The following is a 15,930-nucleotide window of genomic DNA, read 5'->3' as shown; positions in this document are numbered from 1 at the left end:
TTTTTTCCTATTCAAATATTCTAAATCAGCTTTTTTAGATAGTTCTTGTCCTTGTAAAATCTACCTTTAACGATAACTGGCAAATTTGCACCCTTAAATGTTCGCTAGCCAACAAAACTTTTTTTCTTGTCTCCCTGGCCCATTTTAGGCTGCTTGATTCTATCTCCTTTCTGCACAATTGAGATACCTTATGGACTGATTCTGTGTCTAACCGTTTCCAAAAGCGGATTAGAAGCATTTGAGACTGTATGTTCCAGGCAGTTAAGCCTATCTCGGTTCTTATTGCCTGGATCATTGATGAACGGGGTAGGGAAAGCAATGTTTTCAAGCACTTCCCTTCCTCTAGATCCCAGTCTCGTTTTCCGCTTAAAAAAAGAATTTCTGCTCCGTACAGGACTTGTGGAGGGATCATCATATTAAAAGCTTTTAGTAACGGTTTATGAGACATGTCTCCATAGTCACGGTTACATTTTTTCAACCCGCAGATTCATCCAAATGCTTTTGCTTTCTGTGCTTCTAGGTGAGTACCCCACTTAAGCGACCTATCAAACCACAGTCCAAGGTACCGATATTCCTTGACTGTTTCCAATCGCAGGTCTCGTAAGAACCAAGTAAAGCTAGATACCTTTTTCCCAAAGCACAGGATTTTTGTTTTGTCCATATTTATTGTTAAAAATCTCCCTTCGCAATACTCTCTAAAAGCATCTAGCTTCCTCTGGAGGCCAATTTGCGTACCGGAGACAGGACACTTTCTTACCGTCCATTTTTGGACTGGCGCTTCTCTCAACTTCTAGTATTGCCGGTAAGTCTGCCAAAAAGATTGCAAAGAGCAGGGGGGCCAGTACACAGCCCTGCCTGAGCCCATTCCCAATTGCTATTTTTGGCGTCAGTGCCCCTCCTGTATCTCTAATTACCTGCGCCCAGTTTCCACTATGTAATTCTTTTATGATGGCTAACAAATTCTCTGGGATCTTTTTCTTTATTAATGTCTGCCAGAGGCAGTTCCTATCGACGGAATCAAACGCGGCTCGAAAATCAACAAAAAAGCAGCACAATTTACCGTTTTGTTCAACTGACTTACGAGCCACTGCCCAAAGGGCGAAGCAGTGATCGATCCTAGAGTGGCCTTCTTTAAAACCCCCCTGTTCCACCGGTACAATCGAAAACTGTTCCACCCAGTCATTCAGTCTAAGCAACACTATTTTCGCAAACACCTTTTCACCTATATCTAATAGGTTAATTAATCTATAGTTTTGTGGTGCATTCATATTACCCTTTTTGTGCACGGGTCTTATTACTGCCCCTTTCCAATTATTGGGTATGTTGCCTGACTCAAGAATCACGAAATGGGAAAAGAAACTTGCCCACCAATTCAGCCCAGTTTTTATTATTATTGCAGGAAGATTATCGGGGCCTGCTGCTCTGGTTAACTTTAGGTTCACTATTGTATTTCTTACGTTATTTTCTGTGAATTCGGCCTTTAATTCTTCCATTAGCCCTTGCCAGGGCTGAGGCCTTCCTTCGTCAGGTTCTCTACGAGGGCTATAGAGTTCCTTCAGATATTTCTCCCATGCTGCCTCCTCTACCACACAGTTCATTGCCCCCACCGTGTGGTCGGAGCCAGTTCGTACCAGCTTCCAGAACTCACGTATGTTCTTTGTTTCCATAGCTTCCAAAAGATTTTCCCAGCATTTATCCTTATACACTCTTTTTGCTGTGGTAATGAGCCTTTTATATTCTCTTTTCAGTTTATTAAGATAGAGTTGTCTTATCCCATCATATTTTACTTTCATACTTCTAGTTATTTTTCTTATCTCTCTTTTTTTCTTTAGCATTCCACAGAAAACCATTTATGTTGTCTTACTATTGGTGTGTGCTTATTTGTTTTATCTTTTGTTAATTCAATTTTAAGGCATTGCACCACTGGGTCTATTTTTTCCTCGTACCATTCTAAAGTTCTCCGCCTATTGTTCCCAAAACTACCTTCTGCTGTAACTTCTCTCATTTTTGTATATATTCAGCCGTTAGTCTGGTGGTCACTCTTTTGGGGTACTCGATTTGCTGTGGGATCACTTTATCTCGGGGGTACAGTATGCCCCCTTGCAGCACCAGCTGCAAGGGGTTATGATCGCTTTCTTCCCTTTGGTGTACCTCAAATCCTCTTATGAGGGAAAAATTCCATGCAGACATGAACATATAATCTATTGGACAATTTTGATTGCCTTTTTTAAAGGTTTTCTGTGCTGGGATATCCTTTTCTAGACTTCCATTCAGACTGAACAGACCCTTAGTCCCTAGATAATTTCCTAAGGCCAAATCCTGGCTTGAAGGATCACAGGCTGAAAACCATGCATGTTTTATTCCATATGCCTCCAAGATTTCACTATGCCAAATATCGACTTTCTTTGGGTACAATTTGTGATTAAAATCCACGTAATAAAAAATTTATCTGACCCATACTTTTCCCATAAAGAGTCAAGGTCTTCTTTAAAATTTTCCATTTCAGTTCCATATTCCTTGGTGTCCACCCATTGCATATACACATTTATAACAATGACATTCTCATATGTTTTGTTTGATAACAGCAAGGAAGCCCTACATGCAAGTAGCCATTTACATTTTACATTTAATACTAACACATTCTTTGCAACTTTCGTAGACAAGAGGGTCATAATTCCTCCTGCTGGATGCCCAAACCTTTTTTTATTAGCTGATCGATTAAGCTGGATGAACCCATCAAAAGTTGGGGTTTCGTCGTATAGCCATGTTTCTTGCAAACACAGGATTCCCACATTTTTTGCTAACTTATTTATAGCTTCTTGTTTTGTCAACTCCCCGAGACCATTTATATTCCATGATATAAACTTAAGGCTAGGCGCCACCCCATCATCCTATTCAACCCCACTTAGTCCACCATCTACTTCCATGCCTCCCTGAAGCCACTGAGATGGACCTGCGTAGCTATTTCTTTGGCTCCAATTACCCCAGGGTTTGTCAAGGGCTGAATTATTTACTACTATATTCAGATTATCTACCCCCCCCCCTTCATTCTCCTCCCATATCCTCACCTGTCTCTTACAGAGACCTGCATGGCACTTTAGGAAGTCACTACCTTGGTTGATATTTACCTCTAGTTCTTTCTCAGATACTAGCCGTATACCCTCCTGCAGTATCTCCCTCTCTGCTTTCTCAATTGCCAATCTTACTAGATCTGAATAGACAGACACTCTTGAGATTTCCTTTCCTTGAATATTTTCTATGAATCCCACCTGTCTCAGATCTTTTGTTCCAATACCCCTCAGGCTTGGACATTTTGCGAATGAGTATAGGAGTTGGGATCTATTTAATGGTACCAGCTTTCTTGTTTTTTTTCCCTTTTTTGCTAAATGAGCTGGTTCAAAATAGAGCCACCCATTATCTCCTATTTCTGTTTCTTTCTTTGGGGATTCTAAATCTGACCTGATGTTCTTCCATCCAGTTCCCCCTTGTTTACTTTTTACTTCCGTTTTCGCTTGCCCCTGTCCTACTTTATCATAATTTTGATGCTTCTGTTTTTGTATATTATTGCCCATATTAATCTATACTACTATTATAAAGAGAGAACTGTGTCCTTTGAGCCAGGTAAACTCAAAAAGTACACCACCAATCGCAACACCCAATACAGCGTTGGAAAGGGGAGGTCCAGACGATGGGCATAGGCTATATGAAAAAAAAAAAAAACGTAATAAAAAAAATTTACCATTAAAAAAAATAGTCCATTGAAAGTAGCGCTGGCCGCGAGGTGCGTCATGACATCAGGAGCGAGAGAAGGAGCGGCGTACGCTGACGTCCGAGCATTGATTGCAAAGAGCGGAGACTGGAGGACTGGTGAGACGTGATTGGAGCAACCGACGCTGACGTCCGAGCATTGATTGCAAAGAGCAGAGACTGGAGGACTGGTAAGACGTGATTGGAGCAACCGAGAGGCGAAGAAAGGGCGACCCGATAATCGAGAGACGTGTGGCGAGTAGCAGAGAGGGTCACTCACTTGTGTGATAGTCACCAGGCAACAGCGCTAGGAAGGGGGCGGAGTGACGTGATGCTGAGGCGGCCAGGGATCAGGTATTGAAGTACAAAGACCGAACGCATGGGAAGGGGTGCTGCGACAAGGTGTAGTAGATGCCGCGTGGGAAGGGAACAGATGACAAGGTGTAGTAGATGTCGCGTGGGAAGGGGTGCTGTGACAAGGTGTAGTAGATGCCGCGTGGAAAGGGAACAGGTATGATGTATAGAGCCAGCTGGAGCGCAAGGGATATGACAGAAGGATTAAGAGGGCTGGTATGCGTAGAGAGAACCAAATAGCGGCTTTTGCAGTACGATCATCCTTCAGCACAGTCAGAAAGTCAGTGAACAAACCAACATGAGTGGATATGATGCAGATGTGTCTACAGAAGTCGAAAGAATGCTGCCCTAGCATCTAAAAAGGTGACCAGGAGGTGGAAAAGTGGGCTCTTATGCAAACCCAAAACATGGTCTGAAAGAAAAGGTTTAAGTACACCCAGAGCCTAACCGATCCCTTTTTCTACATGCAGGCGGGGGCTCTGAAGCCCAATTGCTCCCGGACAACGTCGGGACGGGCTGCTAGTTAAATTTAAAGCTGGTTTTAATTGTAGTGGCTCCTTGATGGGTCTCTTGGTAACACTGTCCTTTTTGTTAATAATTTGGCCCTTTCTCATATTCACTTCCCTCTCCTTTTTAGGAGGTGTCAACTTCCGTGGGGTTGTTTTTAGATTAGGTTCTTCCGATCTTTCCTTTTTGCTTTCCTTTTTACCTACTTTTTCTTTTCTCTTTCTAAATATCTTAATTTTTAAGAACCCACTCAGCCTTAATTGACTGTATCTCCAATTGCCTTCTCTTCTTTTTATCAACATTGGGCATTTGAATACATATACACTGTGTGGCGGTTCTATTATTTCCGTACCCCCGTTTTTTTCTGTCAAGTTTAGGTCTAGGACAGGTCTCAACATGGAAGGCATTTGCCCACTAATTCCTTGCAATTCCTCCTCTATCTTTTGCAAGTGGACCTTTTGTGATTTCAGCACCCCGTTATTTAGCATTGTGACCTCTAATATCCCCTGAAGGGTTTTTGAAGCATCAAAAGTAGGTCCATCATTGAGGAAGAGGAGTTGCAGAGATGTCAAAGTAATATAAACTGTTCCTCTCTGAATTGTCTCTTTTCTCAGTTCTCGAGGTCTGCTAGTGCGTTTGAAATATATTCGTATGTGGCCATAGCATCTTAGAAACCAATACATCACCCCGGTCAGATCTCGGGCCTTCGCTGTCAATTTTCACTATGCCAGATACTTCCAGATCCTCCATTTCCTCCATTTCCTGCCCCTGTCGTGAGAACAGCTTGGGTGATGAAGAGAGCCTCGGTCCTATTATTATTTTGATTTGGCTAAATAAAGAGTGGTTCCTCAATTGCGATACCTCTAGTAATTCTTCACTAGATTCTATTAAACCATATTCATTCTGCTGCTCTTCTTCACCTACCATGGGCATGGTAGAAGAAACTACTTTTTTGTAGTGCTTCCCTACAAAGTCCTTTATTAATTTGGAGGGTGATGAGCTTCCTTTATTATTTTGAATTTCTCCTTTTGTAGTTTTAGAGCCTTTTTTATTTTTTGTCTTCTGGGTCACTTCTTTTACCCCATCTTTGTGGCTCTCCAGGCTTTCTTCTAAAGTTCTACTCTCCATAGAGGGCTCTCCTCCCACAGGGCTTTGCTCTACGGCCTCCTTGCGATTTTTCTGCTTCTTTTTTGGTGCCATTAGTCTTTTATTAGCGCTATATCAAGGTTTGGGTATTCCACTTACTCTCGGGTCGACTCTTGATTTATGGCCCCTTTCTCAGCTTTGACTGAAATTACTTTCTTTTAAAAATGTGGAAACTCTACAACCATCCACACACTTACCTCTGCTGTGCCTTTGTCCTGTCCCGCCCGCTACGCGAGCCACTATGTGCTTCTTTCCAGAATCCTTTTCTATTTTTCCGGATTCTCCTCCTTTTCCAGCTGTCCGGGGTTTCCTGGGCGGGCTGCCCCTCCTGTTCCTGCTCCTTCTCCTGTTCCTGCCCCCCTGCGTTTTTCTCTACAAGCAGGGGATTGCCTGCGGGAAAAGAGAGCGATATGCGCTAGTTGCCACCGGGAAATTACCGGCGGACTCTCTGTGGAGCTTCAGGGGTCCCAAGTGCCTGCCAGATCCTTCTAGACAGCGCGCGCTCTGGAATTAACTACATCACGATATAGTCCAGAAATTCCACGGTTCTCTGCCGTATTTCATGGCCGGTGTCCGCGCTTCTCGTCCCGAGGACTCCAGGGGGCGGCGCTTCAATGGACATCGTGGACGTCGTGGCGTGGTGCAGCATTCTCGTCAGCGGGGGCGGCAACAGCAGAGTCCACGCTCTTAGAGTCCCACAACTTATTGCATTCCTCTACAACTTGATTCCGGCCCTAACGTGGGACAGACACAGCTCTCCTTGCGGTGGTTGAAGAGTCGAAGAAAATTATTGACCAAGGAGATACAGCGGCTATCATCCTTCTTGACCTCAGCATAATTATGAAATCCTGATTAGCAGATTGAGGAATGCTGGAGTGTCAGGTGGTGCTATCAACTGGCTGCAGTTCTTTTTAGAAGATAGGACTTTTCATGTCTTTGAAGTTGATAATATCTCCAAGAGTATGTACCTCAGCTGCAGTGTTCCTCAGGGTTCATCCCTGAGTCCTACATTGTTCAATGTATATATGAGTCCCCTAGGAAAGATTGTCCTTCCATATGGTATTAAGATAGTCACGTACGCTAATGACATTCAACTAGTTTTGGCTTTAAATCATCCTGAGAATTTGTTCTCTTGTTTAGGACCTAGCTTAGAAAAAGTTGCTAAGTGGATGGAACTCTCCTGCCTCAAACTTAACGGAGAAAAGTTGGGAGCTTATGCTTCTGGGTAACCCCCCATTTTTGACCTTGCATTAGTATGGCCAAACTGTATTGGCCCTGCGCCTGCCCTTAAATACCAGAATAAAAGCCTGGGGATGTGGCTCGACCGGTACCTTAAATTTGACCACCAGGCGATGATACTAGCCGCCCACTGCTATTGCATTCTTAGAATGCTCCGTAAAGTTCTCTCTCTCCTTCCTTTTTGGCAAGAAGACACATGGTCCATGCTTTAATTCTCTCCCGCCTAGACTATGGATATGCCCTGAACTTAGGGGCTCCTCGGGCACCTACAACTAAGTTGCAACTTGTTCAGAATTGTGCAGCACGTATGCTGCTTAAGACCCCTGACAGCCAATCTGCCAAGCCTGCATTGAAGGCCTTACACTGGCTGCTATTGTGGAGAGAATACAATTTAAGTCCTTATGCATTGCTCACAAGTTCTTCAGGGGGGAAGGGCCTTCAATCAGACAGACCATCATCTCTTCCTACAGTCCAAACAGATGCCTTCATTCAACCAACTTTTACCTTGCCTCAGTCCCTTCAGTTAAAAGGGTGAGAAGCGGCGGTTGTTCTTTTTGTTATAATGTCCCTAAATTGTGGAACGTCCTTCCTCTTCATCTCCGCTCAGAGTCTAATCATCTGGCTTCTCAAAACCTGGCTCTTCCAAAACCCCGCCCACTAACTTGTTGCTATCAGTCTGTTCCCGCTGCTAGCGCTGGGATGCCTAAGGGCGGTCTATAAATATTTCTATTAAGTGCCACATATCTTCTAAAGTGCACTTCTATATTTTCCAAGTGCCCAAGCAGTGGCACTGATGGTGTGAGAGGTAGGGGTTTGCAAATCATTAGGGTTAATGCATCAGCAACAGGGCAGGACTGGCCGTAGCGGGTACCTGGCATTTTCCTGGTGGGCTGGAAGGATGGGGCCAGTTTGGACCCTTGGGTGCCATTTACGCTATTGAGAGCCGGTTTTGCAGCAGTGCTGCAATATTGGGCCCCTGTTATAAAAACAGGAGTAGTGCTTCTCATTACCACCTCCGCGCTACTGGGGCCGGTCAAGCGCATCACCAGGGCTGGTCGCTGCTTCCAGTCCGGCCCTGAACAGCAACATCTCTCCAGTACTCTTGTATCAGGCCACACTCCCAGGCAAGATAGAAGTCAGCCCCCACCGCACGTTGTACATGTACCATCAGAGTGCAGGTTATAACGGTTGTGGTCTAGTAGGTATGTAATGAACCCGATGTAGAAAACTGAAATGAATGATTCAAAGTCTGCTGCTCTAGGCTATGCATCCTGTCTGTTGACAACAGTATTGCCAATGTTTTTTGGGGAGTGGTGTCTATAGCTCCCGCCCCCATCCGGAACAAGCGTTCCCAGTCACCCCCTGGGGCCTTGAGTGGAATAATGTTGAGACAAAATGTTTCGTGTTCGTGGATTGTATCAGTACATTTATGGTGGTGAATGTGGGGGGCTCCCATGGGACATCAGCCAAGGCTGCCTTCATGTTATCATGGAGCATTATGTATAGAAACACTTCCAAGGGCTTCAGCACTTCCCCGGCGAACAACTCATCATGGTTATTGAAGAATCTGTCAAAGTACAGATGCCCCGCAGATGTTTCCTGCATGCCATCTCATGTGTGACTGGGAATAAGTAATGATAAAATAACGGGATGAGCAGTGACTAGAGGGCAGGTGCTTCAAAGCTTTGGGGGTAAAACGCACCTTTGTTGTTTCTGCAGCCTCAGGCCCCTTGCTCCAGCTCCCGGTGACGGTCCCCCCCACCGCCGCAGCCTCTGTCATCCTAACGCGGCCGCAGAGTGGGGGAGACTACATTTCCCAGGAGCCTTAGCGGCAGGAAGCCGCACACGCCAATTCCGCGCCCGGAGGCGCTTAAGAACTGAGGAGAGCCCCGGTGGAGCGGGTGCTTCAAAGCTTTGGGGGTAAAACGCACCTTATTGTTTCTGCAGCCTCAGGCCCCTTGCTCCAGCTCCCGGTGCCGGTCTCCCCCGCCGCCGCAGCCTCTTTCATCCTAGCGCGGCCGCAGAGTGGGGGAGACTACATTTCCCAGGAGGCTTAGCGGCAGGAAGCCGAAGCCGCACATGCCGATTCCGCGCCCGGAGGCGCTTAAGAACTGAGGAGAGCCCCGGTGGAGCGGGTGCTTCAAAGCTTTGGGGGTGTGTTAGACCCATCTGCTTCTGGGAGTCCCCTCACCACTATGATTTCTTTTGTTCCCCTGTACCTCCCAAAATGTGTCGCTTTTCTTTGTCTACCAGGACCTTTTGTGTGCTGTTTCATGGGGCTAGATGTTCCTTGACGCCCAGTTGTTCACAAGGTTTTTGGCACCTATTTACAAGACACCTAGTGAAACCTGTGACATTATAGACTGGGATTGGCAACCTGAATGAATGACCTCAAAATGGTGGCCATCCATTTCCCTCATGTGAGTGACTCCCTTTGGAGCCTCCATGAACCTTGACCTTTCAAGGTTTTGGCGCCCTTTTATTTGGCGCACATTCCTGACAGGAATTACCTTATTTCCCTCAGGTACACAAAATGGCTGCTCTAGAACCCCAGTATGGTGGCTGTTAGGGTCCCAAATACCCCAGAAGTGCCATGTCATTGGCCTAACCCAAAGAAGGTTCTAGAACCTACTGGCACGAGCCAGCACCTCAGGGCACTGGCTATATAAGGTCCAGTCCCTGGCGGCCATTTGAGATGACTAAAAGACTAGATAGGATAATGATGTTCCAGATCTGGGTGAAGAAGGAGATTCCAGACTTGACACCAGATTGACACCTGCCCTGTTGACCCCTGAGGCAGCTGGTAGCGCGGGCAGTAGAGCAAGCAAGAGTCACTGGCGTGGATCCTGACTGGTGTTCCAGTCAGCTGTGTGTGCGGTGACCTCGCGCCTACAGCTCCTGCCCAGCGAGTGCCTCCAAAAGACTGTGGCCGTTTTTCGTGTGCCTCCCCGCCCCCCCCAGCGGTGAATTACGACTGACTTGGGTCGCGAGGCGAGAGCAAGTTCGCCGCGACCGCGAGCGGCTTCTGTGCCCCTTGTGTGATAGGCGCCTCCAGCGAGGAGCTCGGACGTCTCCGAGCTCCACCGGCGTAGAGTGCTTCCTGCGCAGACTGAGGTGAGGTGGTGAGCCGGGGCGGGGAAAGGCCGGCCTTCGTTGGGCGGGACTACTGTCTCTGCTTCTCCCCAGTGGATAGGCGGCTGTAGCTGTGGGCGGGAACCATCCCTGTTTGAGGAAGTCGGAGGGAGGTCCGTGGTGCCCCTGAGAACCCGTCGCTGGCGAGAGAAGTGCTGAACCCGACTGATTCGCTTTTCGATTGCAGCCGATGTGAGGTGGGCTCGTTTCTTCAGGTGGGAAGCGCTGTTATAAAGGAACGGTGAACCGGCATTTATTTAACTGAGCGCAAAGATTGTGTGACCTCTTCGGCAGCCCCGTTCGGCAGTCTAAAGACTTGGAACTGGTGCGCCTGAGTGCTAGCTGTGACAGAAACCCCTAGGCACGCTTAGACCCCCACCGGCAAACAGAGATCTCAACCCGGTGGCAGCCGAGTGTAAATGAAGTGTTCACTGTCTTTCCTTGTCTTTGAGATATACGCGCATAACCCCACTGTGATTCTTAAAGAGACCCAGCGCTCCCTGTTGTGCCCAGAGAAGCCTGTGTACATTAATGGTGAAAACGTCATAAACTGTAAGAGTAATCTTTCCAACCTGAAATGTATTTGCAAATGTAGTGTTCCTGAAGTATTTAATTGGTGGCAGCGATACCAGAATGAACCTGTAGATGTTCTTGTAACTGAACCAGTATTTATTCTGCTAAACAGAAAGTGACATTTTCCTGGTGGGTTGGAAGGATGGGGCCAGTTTGGACCCTTGGGTGCCATTTACGCTATTGAGAGCCGGTTTTGCAGCAGTGCTGCAATATTGGGCCCCTGTTATAAAAACAGGAGTAGTGCTTCTCATTACCACCTCCGCGCTACTGGGGCCGGTCAAGCGCATCACCAGGGCTGGTCGCTGCTTCCAGTCCGGCCCTGAACAGCAACATCTCTCCAGTACTCTTGTATCAGGCCACACTCCCAGGCAAGATAGAAGTCAGCCCCCACCGCACGTTGTACATGTACCATCAGAGTGCAGGTTATAACGGTTGTGGTCTAGCAGGTATGTAATGAACCCGATGTAGAAAACTGAAATGAATGATTCAAAGTCTGCTGCTCTAGGCTATGCATCCTGTCTGTTGACAACAGTATTGCCAATGTTTTTTGGGGAGTGGTGTCTATAGCTCCCGCCCCCATCCGGAACAAGCGTTCCCAGTCACCCCCTGGGGCCTTGAGTGGAATAATGTTGAGACAATATGTTTCGTGTTCGTGGATTGTATCAGTACATTTATGGTGGTGAATGTGGGGGGCTCCCATGGGACATCAGCCAAGGCTGCCTTCATGTTATCATGGAGCATTATGTATAGAAACACTTCCAAGGGCTTCAGCACTTCCCCGGCGAACAACTCATCATGGTTATTGAAGAATCTGTCAAAGTACAGATGCCCCGCAGATGTTTCCTGCATGCCATCTCATGTGTGACTGGGAATAAGTAATGATAAAATAACGGGATGAGCAGTGACTAGAGGGCAGGTGCTTCAAAGCTTTGGGGGTAAAACGCACCTTTGTTGTTTCTGCAGCCTCAGGCCCCTTGCTCCAGCTCCCGGTGATGGTCTCCCCCCACCGCCGCAGCCTCTGTCATCCTAACGCGGCCGCAGAGTGGGGGAGACTACATTTCCCAGGAGCCTTAGCGGCAGGAAGCCGCAACCGCACACGCCAATTCCGCGCCCGGAGGCGCTTAAGAACTGAGGAGAGCCCCGGTGGAGCGGGTGCTTCAAAGCTTTGGGGGTAAAACGCACCTTATTGTTTCTGCAGCCTCAGGCCCCTTGCTCCAGCTCCCGGTGCCGGTCTCCCCCCGCCGCCGCAGCCTCTTTCATCCTAGCGTGGCCGCAGAGTGGGGGAGACTACATTTCCCAGGAGGCTTAGCGGCAGGAAGCCGAAGCCGCACATGCCGATTCCGCGCCCGGAGGCGCTTAAGAACTGAGGAGAGCCCCGGTGGAGCGGGTGCTTCAAAGCTTTGGGGGTGTGTTAGACCCGTCTGCTTCTGGGAGTCCCCTCACCACTATGATTTATTTTGTTCCCCTGTACCTCCCAAAATGTGTCGCTTTTCTTTGTCTACCAGGACCTTTTGTGTGCTGTTTCATGGGGCTAGATGTTCCTTGGCGCCCAGTTGTTCACAAGGTTTTTGGCACCTATTTACAAGACACCTAGTGAAACCTGTGACATTATAGACTGGGATTGGCAACCTGAATGAATGACCTCAAAATGGTGGCCATCCATTTCCCTCATGTGAGTGACTCCCTTTGGAGCCTCCATGAACCTTGACCTTTCAAGGTTTTGGCGCCCTTTTATTTGGCGCACATTCCTGACAGGAATTACCTTATTTCCCTCAGGTACACAAAATGGCTGCTCTAGAACCCCAGTATGGTGGCTGTTAGGGTCCCAAATACCCCAGAAAAGCCATGTCATTGGCCTAACCCAAAGAAGGTTGTAGAACCTACTGGCACGAGCCAGCACCTCAGGGCACTGGCTATATAAGGTCCAGTCCCTTGCGGCCATTTGAGATGACTAAAAGACTAGATAGGATAATGATGTTCCAGATCTAGGTGAAGAAGGAGATTCCAGACTTGACACCAGATTGACACCTGCCCTGTTGACCCCTGAGGCAGCTGGTAGCGCGGGCAGTAGAGCAAGCAAGAGTCACTGGCGTGGATCCTGACTGGCGTTCCAGTCAGCTGTGTGTGCGGTGACCTCGCGCCTACAGCGCCTGCCCAGCAAGTGCCTCCAAAAGACTGTGGCCGTTTTTCGTGTGCCTCCCAGCCCCCCCCCCGGCGGTGAATTACGACTGACTTGGGTCGCGAGGCGAGTGCAAGTTCGCCGCGACCGCGAGCGGCTTCTGTGCCCCTTGTGTGATAGGCGCCTCCAGCGAGGAGCTCGGACGTCTCCGAGCTCCACCGGCGTAGAGTGCTTCCTGCGCAGACTGAGGTGAGGTGGTGAGCCGGGGCGGGGAATGGCCGGCCTTCGTTGGGCGGGACTACTGTCTCTGCCCCTCCCCAGTGGATAGGCGGCTGTAGCTGTGGGCGGGAACCATCCCTGTTTGAGGAAGTCAGAGGGAGGTCCGTGGAGCCCCTGAGAACCCGTCGCTGGCGAGAGAAGTGCTGAACCCGACTGAATCGCTTTTCGATTGCAGCCGATGTGAGGTGGGCTCGTTTCTTCAGGTGGGAAGCGTTGTTATAAAGGAACTGTGAACCGGCATTTATTTAACTGAGCGCGAAGATTGTGTGACCTCTTCGGCAGCCCCGTTCGGCAGTCTGAAGACTTGGAACTGGTGCCGCCTGAGTGCTAGCGGTGACAGAAACCCCTAGGCGCGCTTAGACCCCCACCGGCAAACAGAGATCTCAACCCGGTGGCAGCCGAGTGTAAATGAAGTGTTCACTGTCTTTCCTTGCCTTTGAGATATACGCGCATAACCCCAGTGTGATTCTTAAAGAGACCCAGCACTCCCTGTTGTGCCCAGAGAAGCCTGTGTACATTAATGGTGAAAATGTCATAAACTGTAAGAGTAATCTTTCCAACCTGAAATGTATTTGCAAATGTAGTGTTCCTGAAGTATTTAATTGATGGCAGCGATACCAGAATGAACCTGTAGATGTTCTTGTAACTGAACCAGTATTTATTCTGCTATACAGAAAGTGACATTTTCCTGGTGGGCTGGAAGGATGGGGCCAGTTTGGACCCTTGGGTGCCATTTACGCTATTGAGAGTTGGTTTTGCAGCAGTGCTGCAATATTGGGCCCCTGTTATAAAAACAGGAGTAGTGCTTCTCATTACCACCTCCGCGCTACTGGGGCCGGTCAAGCGCATCACCAGGGCTGGTCGCTGCTTCCAGTCCGGCCCTGAACATCATCATCTCTCCAGTACTCTTATATCAGGCCACACTCCCAGGCAATATAGAAGTCAGCCCCCACCGCACGTTGTACATGTACCATCAGAGTGCAGGTTATAACGGTTGTGGTCTAGCAGGTATGTAATGAACCTGATGTAGAAAACTGAAATGAATGATTCAAAGTCTGCTGCTCTAGGCTATGCATCCTGTCTGTTGACAACAGTATTGCCAATGTTTTTTGGGGAGTGGTGTCTATAGCTCCCGCCCCCATCCGGAACAAGCGTTCCCAGTCACCCCCTGGGGCCTTGAGTGGAATAATGTTGAGACAATATGTTTCGTGTTCGTGGATTGTATCAGTACATTTATGGTGGTGAATGTGGGGGGCTCCCATGGGACATCAGCCAAGGCTGCCTTCATGTTATCATGGAGCATTATGTATAGAAACACTTCCAAGGGCTTCAGCACTTCCCCGGCGAACAACTCATCATGGTTATTGAAGAATCTGTCAAAGTACAGATGCCCCGCAGATGTTTCCTGCATGCCATCTCATGTGTGACTGGGAATAAGTAATGATAAAATAACGGGATGAGCAGTGACTAGAGGGCAGGTGCTTCAAAGCTTTGGGGGTAAAACGCACCTTTGTTGTTTCTGCAGCCTCAGGCCCCTTGCTCCAGCTCCCGGTGACGGTCTCCCCCCACCGCAGCAGCCTCTGTCATCCTAACGCGGCCGCAGAGTGGGGGAGACTACATTTCCCAGGAGCCTTAGCGGCAGGAAGCCGCAACCGCACACGCCAATTCCGCGCCCGGAGGCGCTTAAGAACTGAGGAGAGCCCCGGTGGAGAGGGTGCTTCAAAGCTTTGGGGGTAAAACGCACCTTATTGTTTCTGCAGCCACAGGCCCCTTGCTCCAGCTCCCGGTGCCGGTCTCCCCCCGTCGCCGCAGCCTCTTTCATCCTAGCCTGGCCGCAGAGTGGGGGAGACTACATTTCCCAGGAGGCTTAGCGGCAGGAAGCCGAAGCCGCACATGCCGATTCCGCGCCCGGAGGCGCTTAAGAACTGAGGAGAGCCCCGGTGGAGCGGGTGCTTCAAAGCTTTGGGGGTGTGTTAGACCCGTCTGCTTCTGGGAGTCCCCTCACCACTATGATTTCTTTTGTTCCCCTGTACCTCCCAAAATGTGTCGCTTTTCTTTGTCTACGAGGACCTTTTGTGTGCTGTTTCATGGGGCTAGATGTTCCATGACGCCCAGTTGTTCACAAGGTTTTTGGCACCTATTTACAAGACACCTAGTGAAACCTGTGACATTATAGACTGGGATTGGCAACCTGAATGAATGACCTCAAAATGGTGGCCATCCATTTCCCTCATGTGAGTGACTCCCTTTGGAGCCTCCATGAACCTTGACCTTTCAAGGTTTTGGCGCCCTTTTATTTGGCGCACATTCCTGACAGGAATTACCTTATTTCCCTCAGGTACACAAAATGGCTGCTCTAGAACCCCAGTATGGTGGCTGTTAGGGTCCCAAATACCCCAGAAGTGCCATGTCATTGGCCTAACCCAAAGAAGGTTCTAGAACCTACTGGCACGAGCCAGCACCTCAGAGCACTGGCTATATAACGCCCAGTCCCTGGCGGCCATTTGAGATGACTAAAAGACTAGATAGGATAATGATGTTCCAGATCTAGGTGAAGAAGGAGATTCCAGACTTGACACCAGATTGGCACCTGCCCTGTTGACCCCTGAGGCAGCTGGTAGCGTGGGCAGTAGAGCAAGCAAGAGTCACTGGCGTGGATCCTGACTGGCGTTCCAGTCAGCTGTGTGTGCGGTGACCTCGCGCCTACAGCGCCTGCCCAGCGAGTGCCTCCAAAAGACTGTGGCCGTTTTTCGTGTGCCTCCCCGCCCCCCCCGGCGGTGAATTACGACTGACTTGGGTCGCGAGGCGAGAGCAAGTTCGCCGCGACCGCGAGC

Source organism: Lissotriton vulgaris, chromosome 7, assembly GCF_964263255.1.
Source record: "Lissotriton vulgaris chromosome 7, aLisVul1.2, whole genome shotgun sequence".
NCBI classification, from domain to species: domain Eukaryota; kingdom Metazoa; phylum Chordata; class Amphibia; order Caudata; family Salamandridae; genus Lissotriton; species Lissotriton vulgaris.
Note: the sequence above shows the minus strand (reverse complement) of the source record.